This window comes from Rhinopithecus roxellana, chromosome 7 (genome assembly GCF_007565055.1).
Source record: "Rhinopithecus roxellana isolate Shanxi Qingling chromosome 7, ASM756505v1, whole genome shotgun sequence".
NCBI classification, from domain to species: domain Eukaryota; kingdom Metazoa; phylum Chordata; class Mammalia; order Primates; family Cercopithecidae; genus Rhinopithecus; species Rhinopithecus roxellana.
The window spans coordinates 111847448-111863868 of NC_044555.1; the positions used below are offsets into that span (position 1 = coordinate 111847448).

Sequence of the window (16421 nt, forward strand, 5' to 3'; positions counted from 1 at the left end):
TAAGATCCTTACATAATAACATAGTTTTCCAAAATATTCTCTTAATCATTTAGTTAAGTGGCATCTTACTCTAGTCATTTGTATTGTTAATTTTGAAGGTTTATTCTCCCCTTAAAATTCATATTTTTCTGCTATATAACTTACCTAATCATAAAAATAAACATGTTCTTATGTTTCAGAAGCAGCCAACAATTCTGAAAAAAAAATCTCCCAATTTATTGAAAGACTTTAGTCACATGAAGAGCGTGAATCTCAGTCAGCACAGCCAGCACAGTCTGCCCATCCTCACCGTGTGCCAGGGGGCCCGTCCCCCACTGTAACCATGGACACTATCAATAAGAAAATGCAGATGCTAAAGGTGGAGAAGGATAATGTCACCGACCTCATCGAGCAAGCCAAAGCCAATGAGAAGCAAAGTGAAGACTGCTAGAAAGAGCTGGGTGAGGAGCAGCAGTGCTTCCAGAAGAATCTGAAGGGGACAGGAGATGACATAGAAGAGTATTTAAAATTCATGAATGATATCATGGAGAAACTGGAACAGGAGGATAAGGATACTGTTGCTGAGGCAAATGGGGTCTCTATAAAATGCCTCATTCGGCAGGTAGAAAAGGAGCTTGTCTGGGCACAGGTGCATCTGGCTGTAGCCCTGCAAAAGCTGGAAGATACTGAGAAGGTAGCCAATGAGAGGGACAGAAGGATGACGTTTATCAAATACCAGGCCATGAAGTAAGAGGAGAAGATCCAGGGAGGAAAACTAGATCACTCAGGAGAGATAGCTGAGGTGACCAAGATCCGAGCCAGACAGCTGGAGGAGAAACTTCAAGCCATGGACCAGGCCATCAAGGCACTCAGGGCCTTAGAGAAGGAATATTCCATGAAAATGTGCAACTATGCAGAGGATATCAAATTGGTGGAGGAGAAGCTGAAGAGGATTGAAATCCAAGCAGAATTTACAAAAAGGTCTACAGCAAATTGGAGAAGGCCATCAATAAGCTAGAGAAAACCATGAATAGTCCCAAAGAAAAGAATGCGGAGACTCGCCAGACCTCGAACCAGACCCTACTCTATCTATAAACTAAGTAACCTGTGAGGGCCAGCCCTGCCTTCAGCCAGACTATAGAGTTGACGCCCCAATGCAATAAAACTGATGCTACTAGCAAGAAAAAAAAAAGAATTATTATTTTCTATTATTTTTATGTTTAACAACAGCAAATTTCAGTTTATATAACTGAAACCCTATGTGACACTCAAGACAAAACAATTAAAAGCAGAGCTTGGATGTATGGGGAGGTAGCCTTTAGTCCCACTCTGAATCCCTCTGTGCCCTAATCTCATTATCTCTCCCACAGCACTGTGCAGCTCAGAAACCCTAGGGCTACCAAAGGCAAAGTTTGTAAACAACTACTCTAGGACACACCTTCAGTAGGGATAGAGTAGGAAGCCAAGTTTTAGACCATGGTAGGACTGTGAGGGCATGAATTTGGAGCTGGACAACACGAATTCACTTGAAAGAATGTATCACGAGGTAAAATGAGCAAGAGCTACAACCAGATTATGGTAGCTTCCTAGAATAGCACAGCCTATGCTCCTGTTGGTGGCAGCTGCCTCAGCAGAAACATGGAAGCTGTTGTCAACATTCAGAGTGCACTGGTACAGAAAGTCAATGCTTCCAAGTGTTGGAAGAGCTTTTTTCCCCATACACTCTCACCTGCACATCTGTATTTCTTTCCATAGCTTCGCCGCCTGAGAAAGTGAATTGATACTACTCTGAGGGAACCACTCTACATACTGGTCCAAGCAGACGGTATAATCCCAGGAGGCAGGGATTATGTCTAGTGCTCTAGATAGGCCACAGAGGGCACAGATATTTGAGATTCCTTGAAAGTCATATGCCCCCTGCACTCCACTGTCCACATCCCTCAACTATGAGCAAACACTATAGAAGAACTGGGACATTTCAATCTCAAAGCAAAGTGGAGCACAGCACCCAGGGCACTCTCAGGAAATATCGAAGTCATCAAGTCAAGACATATTAAAGCATATTCACCATAAGGAACTAAGGCCACTCTATTTTATCAGAGCATTAATTCTCCACACCCTTCCTCTTTCCCTGGGGATAAATCTTAAGGATCAGATTAAATCCTACGTCCTGCAGGAAGCCTTCTTCCACTGCAGTTTTCAATGACTTCTATCTTCTAGGACCTTTATTTGCACTTATCATTTCTACTACATCACTTTTAAATTATTTACTTTTGCTTCCTGAATTTATTCTATAATAGTTTTCTGGGAGAGTTTCCAAGACAGTCAAATAGGAACAACTCCAGTCTATAGCTCCCAGCGTGAGTGACGCAGAAGACGGGTGATTTCTGCATTTCCCACCGAGGTACCAGGTTCATATCACTGGGGCTTGTCAGACAGTGGGTGCAGCCCACGGATTGTGAGCTGAAGTAGGGTGGGGCATCGTCTTACCCTGGAAGCGCAAGGGATGGGGAAATTCCCTTTCCTAGCCAAGGGAAGCTGTGACAGCTGTTACCTGGAAAATCGGGACACTCCCACCCTAATACTGAGCTTTTCCAATGGTCTTAGCACATGACACACCAGGAGATTATATCCCACGCCTGGCTCAGAGGGTCCCATGCCCACGGAGACTGGCTCACTGCTAGCACAGCAGACTGAGATCAAACTGCAAGGCTGCAGCAAGGCTGGGGGAGGGGCATCCACCATTGCTGAGGCAAAAAAAGCAGCCAGGAAGCTCGAACTGGGTGGAGCCCACTACAGCTCTAGGAGGCCAGCCTGCTTCTGTAGACTCCACTTCTGGGGGCAGGACATAGCTGAACAAAAGGCAGCAGAAACTACTGCAGACTTAAACATCCCTCTCTGACAGATTTGAATAGAGTAGTGCTTCTCCCAGCACGGAGTTTGAGATCTGAGAACAGACAGACTGCCTCCTCAAGTGGGTCCCTGACTCCCCAGTAGCCCAACTGGGAGGTACCTCCCAGTAGGGGCCCACTGACACATCATATGGCTGGGAGCCCCTCTGAGATGAAGCTTCAGGAAGAAGTTGAATCCCTGAATAGACCAATCAGTCAGGAACATTTGCTGTTCTGCAATATTTGCCGTTCTGTAGCCTCCGCTGGTGACACTCAGGCAAACAGGGTCTGGAGTGGACCTCCAGCAAACTCCAACAGACCTGCAGCTAAGGGTCCTGACTGTTAGAAGGAAAACTAACAAACAGAAAGGACATCCACACCAATACCCCATCTGTATGTCACCATCATCAAAGACCAAAGGTAGATAAAACCACAAAGATGGGGAGAAACCAGAGCAGAAAAGCTGAAAATTATAAAAATCAGAGTGCCTCTTCTCCAAAGGAACGCAACTCCTTACCAGCAACGGGACAAAGAAACTCAATCAAAACCACTCAACTACATGGAAACAGAACAACCTGCTCCTGAATGACTACTGGGTACATAACGAAATGAAGGCAGAAATAAAGATGTTCTTTGAAACCAATGAGAACAAAGATACCACATACCAGAATCTCTGGGACCCATTTAAAGCAGTGTGTAGAGGGAAATTTATAGCACTAAATGCCCACAAGAGAAAGCAGGAAAGATCTAAAATTCACACCCTAACATCACAATTAAAAGAACTAGAGAAGCAAGAGCAAACACATTCAAAAGCTAGCAGAAGGCAAGAAATAACTAAGATCAGAGCAGAACTGAAGGAGATAGAGACACAAAAAACCCTTCAAAACATCATTGAATCCAGGAGCTGGTGTTTTTTGAAAAGATCAACAAAATAGATAGACCACCAGCAAGACTAATAAAGAAGAAAAGAGAGAGGAATCAAATAGACGCAATAAAAAATGATAAAGGGGAAATTACCACCGACCCCACAGAAATACAAACCGCCATCAGAAAATGCTATGCCTCTTAATAGGGGACTCTTAATAGCCTCTTAATAGGGGACTTCTCTGGTCCCTCCTAGCTCTAGGACTTAATTCTTCAGAGGAAAAAGGTAGAATATTTCAAAGCACCGTATGGAAACTTTTTTTTTTCAGAAGTCCTATTGCTTCCATCTCAGAAAATCTTAAAGTTTCTATGGTAGTTAAGAGCATGGGTTCTTGAGACTTAGGTTGAAAACCCAGATCTGCTACTTACTTCTTATGTAGCCTTTTTGAGGTTCAATATCCTTTTCTGTAAATAAAAAATATTAGTATCTACCTCAGTGGGGTTTTTTTAGGACAAGATATCAATTATATAAATAAAATATACAAATGGTATATAGTAGTGCTCAATAACCAGAATCTGTCATTAACCTAAGAATTCTGAGAAAAAGCAAGCTAGAAACATAAACTATAAGGCTGGAGGTGGGAGTGAATAATGAATGCTTCTAGCTACTAGTACATAGAAAGTCCTTTTAGAAATGGAACTCCCCAGTGATAGCTCTGGTACTTTTTGCTTTCATATCATAAAGCCTCCAGATCCTTCTCTGAGATTTCTATCCTCTTATCCTTCAAGTTGCCCATTCATAAATGTATGGCTTAAGTGTGGAAGCCATTTCCCACGTTTGCTTTCAGAATTCCACTTTTTAAATATGACATTAAAAGGGATGGCCAAATGGTCTTTTGGTGTTAATATGGTAGTATTGGTGGCCACCGGTTTCTTACCCAAAACAGAAAACTTTCAATAATGGAGGCTGACTCTTAGTAATGTTGAAAATCAGCACATATAATGTTTATTTCTCCATTTTTAGTGGAGAAAAATACCTTCTTTATTTAAAAAATAATGTTCATAATACTTATTAAGGAACTGCATGTCACATTCACACGTACTTCAAACAATAACTTGAAGGTGGAATACTGTGATTTGCACTGAAGATTCAGAAAATAACACCAACAAGATAGGCCAAGGGTCTTATCTGAAGCAGCCAATCAGGCCAAACATCAAGCCAAGACTTGAATTCACAGCTTCTGTTATGTAATTGTGTATTGGAGGGACTCAATTTCTCAGGATTTAATCCGTTTGCATCCTTGAGAAACAAGTAAAATAAAATAGAAATTACAGTAAAAATGGTAGGTGGTACATAGTATTAAACTAAAAGAACGAAGGTGGTAAAACAAAAATTCTTTTATTTAAGTGAACAATTATAAAGTAACAATAAGATAAATATCATAAAGCATTCTAAAGAAATAGCAAGAACCATTCCTGTTCTCAAATAACTTATCAATTACAGACAGAAACATCAACTTTTATAAAACTCATCAATTCAATTTGATTCAATTTATCTATTGTTCGATTCCACAAACATGTACTGAAAACTTGCATGTACCTGGTGCAATGCTTAGCACTGAGGATGCATAAGACAGTATCCTCATCCTCTAGGACACAGGTAGCCAAACTTTTTCTGCAAAAGGCAAGATAATCAATATTGTGGGTTTGGGGTCATTAAGTTTCTGTTGCAACTATTCAACTCTGCCACTGGAGCATGACAGCAGCAATAGATAATATGTAAATGAATGAGCATAGGTGTGCTCCAAAAGAAACCTGTATTTATTAAAACACACAATTTGGCTCATGGGCTATAGTTTGCTAACCTCTGCTCTGAGCTCGCAGACTAGTTCGTGAGACAAATCAACTTACATCTGAAGGTAATACAGTGGAAAAAGTATTTTATTTGAGAGATAAATGGGAAAGTTACTACTGCCTGACAGAAGGGCTTGTGGAAAGCTTCTGAAAGTAAATGGCATTTGATCTGGGTTTTGAAGAAAGTGCAAGATTTTGGAGAAATTAGTAAAAGTGAATTTGTGGAAGGTTGTTTGTGCATGGTGCTCCTAGATAATGGAGACTAGTCCAGTGCATTTAAAGTAAGGGAAATACATGAGGGGTGGCAGACTAAGGCACTAGGAAGGTTGTCAGGGAACAGCTCAGAGAGGATCCAGCAAGTCATATTCAGAAAATTGGGTATTGTATTTCGGTCAACAGTGGGCAGTAAAGAAAAAATTATGTGACCAGATATGCGATTTACCAAAATGCCTCAGGAATCAGCGAGGATGATAGCCTGAGGTAAGTTGGCAGAAAATTAAAGACAAAGAGGCTAGATAGGAGAATGTGGTAATAGGCCAAACAACCAATGGTAAAGCCTTCATCTTAGGCTTTATTAGTGAAATGAAAAAAGGAGACACATTCTAGAGATAGCTTATACCTGCATTGTCCAAGATGGTGTCCACTAACAACATAAGGCTCTTGAACACATAAAATGTAGCTAATGTGACTGAGAAATTGAATGTTTAACTTGTTTAAAATTTTAATAAACTTTTATTTTGATATAAAAACCAGTACTTGGTTCAGTTATCAGAAAACTTTTGAGTATGCCTGGAACAACTTGGGTAATATCAATATACTTTTTCAGCTATAAATGTGATGACATTGAAATACAAAATATTTCTGATGAATATTTAGTGTCTGCATTGAGATGTACTTTAAGTACAAAATATGTACAAGATTTTGAAGACTTAGCATTTAGAAAGTACAGTATTTCACTAAAAATTTTTATATTGATTAAATGTTGAAATACTATTTTGGACATATTGGGTTAAATAAGATATATTATCAAAATTACATTCACCAGCTTCTTTTTAGTTTTTAAATGTGACTACTAGAAAAAGTAAAATTACACATGTGGCTTGCATTATGTTTCTATTGAATAATGCTGCTTTAAAAGAGATTTCTATGGTTCTGTGACAAAATACATGGAACAGAGTAGAGGGATCAATGGCAATAAAATTGAATGATAGGAGGAGTATAAGATAAAGATAATTTCAAGCCTTTTAAAAAGAAAAATAATCAAATTATTCTCCCATAGCCTAGTTTCTTCAATATGGGAAGGAGAACCAGGCTCATACCCTGCATGTCTGTTTCTAGCATGTATTACAGGTCCTCATATATGAGAGGTACAAAATGGCTGATGATGAAGACATGACATGATTACACACCAAATCAAGATCAACCTCAGGTTTAGAAGTGACCTAAAAGATCAAGATCAAGTCAAGAAATGTGATTTTTTCCTCTGCCCAGGATTTCTATGCTTGGTTAGAATCAATCATTCTAAAGCATACAGAAGGCCTCTGTTAATCTCCTCCTGCAGAAATGAGGACAGGTTGTGGCACTATATTCTTCACAGTAAAAGAGTCAAAGCAATTTCTTACCTTTACGTTGTTGCACATAGTAATGCTACGGATTGTCAACAAGTTTCCCAGACCACAGTTATAGATAATGGGATAGAAATATTTCGAGACACCTCAGGGGCAGTCAATAACCTGATGGAAACAAATTACCAAAAGCTACCTGGGTTCACTGAAAAGAAGGGTCTTTTCATATGGGCAGTGTCCTTGAAGAAAATAGAAAGCACACTCAAGGGAATAACTGAGGAGTGTTTAATAAAGGGACCATTTAAAGAAGTATGGATAGCACTCACAAAACCCTTATGAGGTGGTGAAGCTCCCAGGAATGAGTAAGAGTATAAAGTTGTTATCACACTTAAACTTGGAAGAGCAAGTGGACAGAGTTATTACTGAAACTTACAAAGAGTTGCAGGCTTGAAAGAAGGGCCACAGATAGAGGAACCCCAAATTTTATCTCTCTCCTGTCCTCCAATCTGTCACCAGTGCTCCCCATTGGCCTATTCTAAATGAACCAACTTGAAGTCAAAGAGCAAGAGTTTCTGGATGATTCACTCAGTCCGCATCTTATGGCCAGCAAAGGGCCACAAAAAGGAAGCGTATGAATCTAGAGGGGCAAATGGGGAATGTTTTCCTTCTGAATTCATTCTCCAGCCCAGGTATGTAATCTGTGAAACTATACTGAAAATTAAAGCATAGGCAAAACCTGTGCCCAGATGATGAGGAACTTAATGAAAAGGGAAATCAGTTAATAGGGATAAAATTAAACACATACAAGTCCTTATAATAGATGAACACACCCAAGTCCTTATAATAGATAAACACTACAAAAATATCCAGAAAGTGAGTGGGATTGACTCAACATCATTCTTTGGAGAAAGCCTGCCTTACCTATCATTTTCTTCCTCTTCTCTTTCTAAAATAGCACAGTGCCATGTCCTGGCACTGAGGTTTCAAAATGGATAAAATCAATAACAACGTAAGTCAACTTCCCCCTGTCCTCTCCTATGAATTCATAGGTATCCCAATTGGCAGGTCTTATAACCCTTTTACATATGTGGTGGCTAAGAGAGGTTAAATACCATGCCCAAAGTCAATTATCTGGTCAATGACTATGCTGGAGACCTTAATCACTGTGCTCAGGATAATGGTATGGAGAGTCTTGAAATGATTCAAACAAGGATAAAAGGGGACATTTGAAGAAACTGACCTTTTAGATCACTTCTAAACCTCAGGTTGCTAACAAGTAGAGAACAAAGTAGAAAATTCACTTTTGGAAGAAAGGATCTGATCTCCTTGCAAGAAAAGCAAAGTAAGATCTTCAATATATCTATAGCTAAAGACTAAATATAACGAAACCATTACCTGGCACAAGGTTGTCAACCTCAAAAGAAAGCAACAATCCTAGTCCCCTGGCTAAGCAAGCCCTTTATTCTTCCTTCCTCTTCAATCAATTTCTTGTCTACCAGCAGCATACCCCTGACCCTGCCAACAGGATTGAGCCTGAGCCAGTTGGATTCTCTTGTCTACAACTCTTTGCTAAATGCTGAAGCTGGGCTTTTCATCTTGGATGAAAGAGAAAGTTGATGATAATTACTGCCTCCAAATTTGTTATGTGGCCATATACACATCGAACAAGGAATATGGCAGAGTTGTCTTTAAATTTGATGAAAAATCACTAAAATCAATCAAGGCTTCACAGAGAGGTGAAGGAAGAGTGGCTGAGAAGAGATTCTGCTTATTGGAACCAATTATTTTGAAGAAGCTACCCGCCCCTTGTAATCAAGAAACTAAAAGGTCCAATTTGTTAGTATTCATTGGAATAGAAAGAGAGGACACACATTTGCATTATTTCCTTATCTATAGAATATTTAGGAAACTGACATTGCTATTGAACTGCTCTAAAATTTCAAAAATAAAGAATCTCTAATAATGTAATCAAAATTTTTGTTAAATTGGCCATGCAGTTCCTTACCTGGTAGGCAGTGTCATGATGCCACAGAAGTTGTCCATTACCACAATCGTTATGGTTTTACTGAATACCCAGGCAGTGGAGATACCAAGCTGAACTCATCCTTGTCCTCCAGGAGTTCCAAGTGTAGCAAATGGAAAACCAAGTCAGCTACGAACATACAATGTGGTACAGTACATATAGAGACTGTGGGATAACCAACACTGCAGAGTAGTGTGGAGATGAGGAAAGTGTCACATGTCAGAGAACATCATTCCAGGTCTTATGGAGAAGCGGAGGTCTTATGGAGAAGCGGGAAAGGCAGGGAAGACTGAAGGAACAGCATGAACAGAGTCAGGAGGCATGAAAGTCCACAGCATGTTTGGGGATTGTCAAGTGGTCCAATGTGTCTGGAACAAGAGAAGCTTTGAGAGGAGATGATAGAAGGTTTGGATACAGTTGTAATATATTAAACACTGTGAAAAAGGATTGGGCAGTGGGGCTATGGTGAGATAGCTAGGTGGGAAGGGGTCTCCAGAGAGACTCCAGCTGGCCTGCGCTCTAGGAGGAGTGCATGATGGGGTGGGGCCACAGAAGTTCACACAGTTTGCAGCAGGGAGGAGTCTGGCCTCTCCTCTTTCTGGGTGGAACCTGGAATTCAATCTGTGAGTCAGGAAGCCCACTGGCAGGATAAACACACTCTCTCACTTTGCTAAGAGTCTCTGTTTCCCCTTTTCTTCCTTTTTACCCAATAAAACTCTGCCTTCCTCACCCTTCAAACTGTCTGCAAGCCTAATCTTTCATGGCTATGTGACAAGAACCCTATCTTTAGCTGAGCTAAGGAAAAGTCCTGCAACAATGGGATTCAAGCTTCTACTTGTAGAAGCAAGGGGCAACTTGAATCTATTTCAATTCAATTCCCCTATACAATTCCTCCCGCTATTAATACTGTAAGTACTGTAAAGAAAACCATGACTGCAATTGTTTTCATTTCTGAGCACTTACCAGGTGCCTGTTTCTATGTTTGGTGATACACATTGTTCAGTGACGTGATATGCACTGTTTCATCTGATCCTCAAAAGAACCATACCATGTCCATATTATTGTATCCATTTAAGAGATCAGAACATTAAACTGATGGATTATTTTTATATAGGGAATAGCTGAAACATGTGAGTGAACCCATAACTCATTTTCTTGCATTTCCTATCCGTGCCAATTAGCACCAATAGTCATCCAGTCTCCAGAGCTCCTTTATCTGAGCATATTTATATTTTGAAAGACAGCATAGTCAGTGAAGTGAGAAGGAAGAAGCTAGAACTGTAAGAGAGGGAAGGCTGACTGAGATCAAGGTAATTGAAGAGGCAGGAAGAATGTGATCCACAACACATAACAAAAAGGAAAGGAGGATTAACCTGGCACAGGAAGAAAGACATTTTCTGAAAGATGGGGAATGGGATGGAGGCTGACTGCAAATGAGGGTAAGTTTGAAGGTGCAGAAGAGGGAAGCTAAGGGAATTCTCCTGGACTTTTATCTGCAAAGTCAGACAGTTCATCTGATGAGTAGACTTAAGATGGGGCAAAGGCTTGAGCCTCGTTGCAGAGGTTTAGGACGTCTGCTGTGAAAGATGAAAGAAGAAAACGATAAGACATATGACTGAATGACTGATGTGGTGACTTCAGTGGCAAGGCTAAATCCTAAATGCACATGACCTACTCACTTGTCAGGGCAAAGAGCCAATAGGGAGAATTATTCTTTTTAAATAACCTAAAAAATTAGAAACTGACAAACTATGATACTTTTTGTTCAAAACTGACCTAATGCAGGTCAAAAGTTAAGGGATAACTGAAGATATACAATGACAGTAATATGTAGTAATATGTTAGTCTTAAAGATAAAAAGTATATTTTAAGTGGAGCTATATACAACACTGGCTATAAATACAGGCCAAATTTTACTAAATTTTGCCTATATTCCTTCTAAGTATATTCAAAGAGCCCATGATATGTTAACATTAGGTCTTTGAAGAAAAGTGATTGGGTGTGGTTAGGATTTTCCATGTTAAAAAGTCTTTAACTCACCTCCTTTTCCTTCACTTAGCTATAGTTTCATGGCCCCTAAGGAAAAGGAATAATGTCTTTCTGCTTCAAGGGAATTATATGCCCTGTTCAATTTGTACATAAGAACAATATTCATGCTCAACCATTTTCTCCTCTGGGCATTTCCTCCACTACACAGGTAGCTCCCAATACATTTTTTATGCATACAGGACTAAGGACTTGAGAAAAGTGTTGCTTTAAAGAGGACGACTCTAGGATCACTGAATAAGGCTATGGGGTGTTTGGGCTGTTCTGACACTAATATTCTCTTCCTCTTACCTATCACTGTGACATCTCAGTTGTGAGAAATCCCCACAAGGTTATGACAGTTTCAATGTTTTAGGAGCTGCTCACTGGGGAAATGTATACATAATACTTAAAAAGCACTGTCTTTGGAGTCAGACAAATCTGGGTTCAAACTCCAGCTCCAATTTCCTAGCTAGGTGATCTTGGGCAAGTAAACAAAAATTCATGCTCCACACCTCCATTTCTCATCCTGAAATGAAGGACAAACATTAAGATCAAACTCATGATATTCTTATGGGGATTACAAAAATAATGTGTATAAAGACTTATTTTGGTACCTGGCACATAATAGTGGTCCATAATGTGCAGCTAAATAAAAATAACTCAGTGCTTTCTCTTGCTCTTACTTCAAAGGAAAAAGCAACTCTTTCATCCTTTACGTTTCCAGGCCCCCACGATAATCACACAAACTCTCTGAAAATGAACTGCTATAGTTAAGAACTTGACCTCTGGACTCTGATTGCCTGGGTTTGAGTCTCTGCTCTGCTACTTACAAGCTGTGTGATCTCAGGCAAGTTACCTTTCTAAGCCTCAGTTTTCTCATTGGCAAAATGAGCAGTAAATGGAATCATGTATTTAAAGTGCAGTGATTAGCATATAATATGTGTTAAATATGTAAGCAAATGATATTAATAGGCAGCCTCACTCTTAGCTCATGAAGATAAGCTGATAGTTTTTTCAGAGGCAGTATGACAAAAATGGAATTTTAGGCTTCCTGCCAATAGTGTACAAAATTCTGTACTATACTTGGTTCTGTGGTGGCAGCAAAACTCACCCTAGGATGGTTAATTACTTGGCTTCTTAAATAGGGAGTTTCTAACTCCTTAGGCAATAAAGAAATAGTTCAGCTACACTGGGACAACCTGTGAGGACTTCTAGACCTCCGATTATGGGTCTCACAATGTGGGCAAGGGCATTCAGAGATAGCATCTGACAAAAAAATGTTTTGGATTGAATAGCCATCTATGCTCTCAGTTACCATCAGCTAAGCTTTCTGATTCATAAAGATCCTTTCTAGAGGATCACTACATCTGTCCTTTCATAAATATTTGGATCTGCTATTTTCCACAGTATCATGTGCCACGGTACTGGAGCTCTAGTTTTAGGATGCCTAGCCCAATGCATTGGGTACTCTCGGGAATAAGTTTGCTATTTCTGGAAACCTCTTAATTCTTTTAGGCTAAGTGAATACCATTAGACAACATATGTCTATAATGTACTAATGGCACCCAGGTGGCCTAAAATGTGGCACACCCCTTAAATTCCTAACTCATTTCCATACAAGTCATTTATAATTTTCAAACAAACTCTACCCAAAATGAAACCAAATTATGGTATCTTTCCATAGAATATAAAACACAGAAACACATGCTTAAAATGTGCATTTCTCAAGTGGTAAAGGAAAGATATACATGGTAATATTTTACAATAAATATTCCAGTTATGAAAGCCTCTTCATGATCTGCTAACTAAACGGAAACAGAAAATCAGATCCTAAGAATGCTGCTAAGGGATGGAATCAAATAAGGTAATCCCTTATTTTATCTAATAAAATGGTTTGATCTTAGAAAGGTGCGTATGAACCAATACTTATTTAAATATACTTTGGAATAGCATTACAAAGCAATCTTTCAGTGGATCTATTAGCAAATTGAATAACCACTCCCATTTACCTCTTTATAAATCCAAATACTCAAATAGTAATACTTAAAGTGGCATTTGCTTATGAGCCAAGAGATGCTAGCTCAAAGCTACATACCTCAAGTAATTTTTATTCCAACAAGGATCTTATGGCACTACACTGGTACACAGGTTTATTGAGGCATAGTAAACTGAAAGACAAGCCATAAGACTTGTAACATCAGGAACTGTAACATGGAGGAGCATTTATGGCACATAGCCACCTCTATATAGATTCTACTTCCTGTTCCATTGGCTACATTTATTTTTTGAGACGGAGTCTCACTCTGTCACCCAGGCTGGAGTGCAATGGCATGCTCACTGCAAGCTCTGTCTCCTGGGTTCAAGCGGTTCTCCCACCTCAGCCTCCTGAGTAGCTGGGACTACAGGCGTGTGCCACCACACCTAGCTAATTTTTGTATTTTTAGTAGAGACGGGGTTTCACTATGTTGGCCGTGCTGGTCTCGAACTCCTGACCTCGTGATCGGCCTGCCTCGACCTCCCAAAGTGCTGTGATTACAAGTGTGAGGCACTACGCCGGGCCCCAATTGGCTACATTTTGAGATTCAATGGTATCAAAGGAAAAGTCTGCCAGCTACCAGAGCATGTTCTAATGCTAGAAGAGTTTGTATCCAAGATAGAAAAAGGCATTGAGAAGCAACTCCCTGGAAACTTCTAATGAACAGATCAGGTTGTTCTGCGGTGCTGTGAACGGATCCCAGTGATTGCAACTTCATACCCTTGCGTATTGAGGGACACTCCTGAAGTGGAAAGACAGTGAAAGAATGTTGAGGGTCCTGAATAGAGAAATTAAGACAGGAGCACAGAAGAGCTTTCATGGGGGGAGGCAGTACTTTGTAACTGTGGAAATGATTTTATACACATAAAATAAATCATATAGGACTCTTTAGATTATTTAATATTCTAACATGCAGTGAAAAATTTCCAGGGCAGGGTTATGCCAATTATCTGTTTCTCAAACAGTTTTTACTCTTGGGAACTTTCGTAGGTGAGTATTTCATTTGGGTAACATATTGGGAAATGCTGCTATAAAGACAATTTTAACAACAATAGTTAGAATAACTAGAATTTATTAAGTGTTAGGAACAGAATATGTGAAACTCAGGAATCATTCTAGAAGGAAAGTGTAAGATAGGTCCCAGTGAGCAGTTTGCGAGTGGCTAAAAACAGATGAGGACTCTGAAGGCCCATTTTTACATGTCAATGACTGTATAAGCTTAAGGATGGCAAGATGAGTTTAAAGGATCACTCAGAGCTAAATCATGATAATCATAAACAAAGGTAATAGTAATAATTTCCCTTTATTGATTACTTGCTATGTTACAGGCACTATGCTTAATCAATCCTCAAGACAACTCTGTAAGTTGAATCTTATCATTGTCTCTATTTTGCGCTTGTTTTCCTCCAATCACACAGCTAATAAGTGGCGGAGGTGGGGTTAAAACCCGGGTTTGTTCAGCTACTAGTTCTTTGTTTTAATTCTAGTGGAATGTTCCCTCATTAATACACTGGTGACAGCAAATTCTTAAGGACCTTCAGAATATCATGTACAGTGGTTTACACTAGAGTTAATTGCACTCAACAGAAGGCACTAGGAGAAAACGATATATATGAATGGATTCTCACAGTTCAGAATTAAAAATACAGGAAAATACAATCAGCAACCCAAATGTCTTTAGTCCAAAGTAACTTGCAAAAAAATTCCATGTGGATGCTAGTTGCCTTGATAAACTAATGAATCTATTGCTCACTCTGCATTTTAAAATCTCCATTAAGGTAAAACAGCAGTCAAGAGACAGATCTTATTGTGCAACACATTCTGTGAAAGCCACTTACTAGTAAGATTAACATGCCCTTAACAATGGTGTGGAACAGTCAGCATTTCCTATTATGAGAAGTATTTTTTTTTTTTTGCATTGAGAGTTATCAGAAGGTTCCATTTACTTTGTATGCCACCCTCCCACCACCCTGTCTGCTTTATAAAACAGTAGCATTGTGGTCTTCAATTGAGAAACATGTATTGGGCACCTACTACGAGGCAGGAAAAAGACACAGGACATTCCCTCTATGGGAAGACCAAATCCTTTAATTTTTAGCAGGAAGTGATGAGAACTTAAATGGAGAGTACAATAGTTTCAATATCCCCTCTAAAATCCATATTGAAATTTAATTGCCATTGTGATGGTATTCAGAGGTGGAAACTTTAAGAGGTGATTATGTCATGTGGGCTATGGCCCCAGAAATGAACTAATGCTGTCATAACAGGAATGGGTTACTTAAGGCAGAAGTGTGCTCCTGATAAAAGGATGGCCCAATTTCCTTTCTCTGTCTCACACACACATGCTTTCTCAGCATATGATGCTGCTATAGTTTGGGTATGGTTTGTTTGTACCCACTAAATCTCATGTTAAAATTTCAACCCCAGTATGGGGGTGTTGTAAGGTGGGGCCTAGTAGAAGTTATTTGGGGCGTGGAAGTGAGTAATGCTGTCCCTAGGGGGTCAGTGAGTTATTACTCTACTGGTTTCCAAGAGAGCTGGTTGTTAAAAATAGCCTGGCACCTCTTCCCCTTCTCTTGCTTCCTCTCTCACCGTGTGATCTCTGCACATGCCTGCTCTGCTGCTTCTTCCATGAGTGGAAACACTCTGAGAACTTCACCAGATGTAGATACCAGTGCCATGCTTCTTGTTCAGGCAGAACTCTGAGCTAAATAAACCTCTTTTCTTTACAAATTACCCAGCCTCAGGTATTCCATATAGCAACACAAAATGGACTAAGGCAGATGCTTTCTGCCATTTTTTGACTCAGCAAGAAGGTCCTCACAAGATGCCACTCAACCTTTGACTTCATACCCTACAGAACCCTGAGCCAAATACACTTTTTTTTTTTTTTTTTTTTTTTTTTTAAGACAGATTCTTGCTTTGTCACCCAGGCTGGAGTGCAATGGCATGATCTCAGCTCACTGCAACCTCTGCCTCCCAGGTTTAAGTGATTCTCCTGCCTCAGCCTACCAAGTAGCTGGGATTACAGGTGTGCGCCACAATGTTTGGCTAATTTTTGTATTTTTTCAGTAGAGACAGGGTTTCACCATGTTGGCCAGTCTGGTCTCAAACTCCTGACCTCAGGTGATCCACCCACCTCGGCCTCCTAAAGTACTGGGAATACAGGTGTGAATCATCGT

The 16421-nt window shown here is 39.8% G+C and overlaps 1 protein-coding gene across 3 annotated transcripts in view; it reads right to left on the reverse strand.

The window, feature by feature from the left end:
- FGF13 (fibroblast growth factor 13) overlaps positions 1-16421 on the reverse strand; it is a 588095-nt gene that overhangs the window by 167817 nt on the left and 403857 nt on the right. The window lies entirely within an intron of this gene.